The 492-nt window shown below is 41.7% G+C and overlaps 1 long non-coding RNA gene across 1 annotated transcript in view; it reads left to right on the forward strand.

Moving 5' to 3' along the window:
• The window catches only part of LOC111734902, a 4590-nt gene extending 4191 nt beyond the window's left edge, over positions 1-399 (forward strand). The window contains exon 3 of the long non-coding RNA XR_002778620.1: positions 387-399. This is a non-coding gene — a long non-coding RNA (uncharacterized LOC111734902). The remainder of the gene's footprint in view (positions 1-386) is intronic.
• The last annotated feature ends 93 nt before the right edge of the window (positions 400-492 follow it).

Below are 492 nucleotides of genomic sequence, written 5' to 3' on the forward strand. Positions count from 1 at the left end.
AAGGAAGAGGGTATGATTTGAAAGGCAATAAGAAAAAAATATATGAGGAAGAGTGGTAGGCAGAGGGAATAGTGTTAAAGACAGCAGAGGGGAGGATACAGAGAGGAGAGAGAGGAACTTGGCTGACAAGAAGAGGATGTGGGCCACGTGGCCTGACCACCTTGGTGCCACAGCAGTGGCCAAAGTAGAGGGGGACTTCCTTCATTTACCTTATAGAGGTAGGTGGGCAGGCATTTTACATTTGCTTTTATTTATTTTATTATTTTTTAAATTAATTATTTTTTATGGTGACATTGGTTAACAATATCCAGTCAGTTTCAGCTGTACGTTCACCTCCCATAGTTAGATTTCTTTCTGTCACCACATATTTGACCCCCTTTACCCAGTCTACCTCCCCCCTCCCACATTTGCTTTTAAAAGAATTGTGAGCCCAGCAATATATGGGCCCAAGTGGAAATTCATGTGCCAGTAGCAAAAATTTGACTAAACACA

The sequence above is a fragment of the Pteropus vampyrus genome, unplaced genomic scaffold (genome assembly GCF_000151845.1).
Source record: "Pteropus vampyrus isolate Shadow unplaced genomic scaffold, Pvam_2.0 Scaffold9161, whole genome shotgun sequence".
Lineage (NCBI taxonomy): Eukaryota > Metazoa > Chordata > Mammalia > Chiroptera > Pteropodidae > Pteropus > Pteropus vampyrus.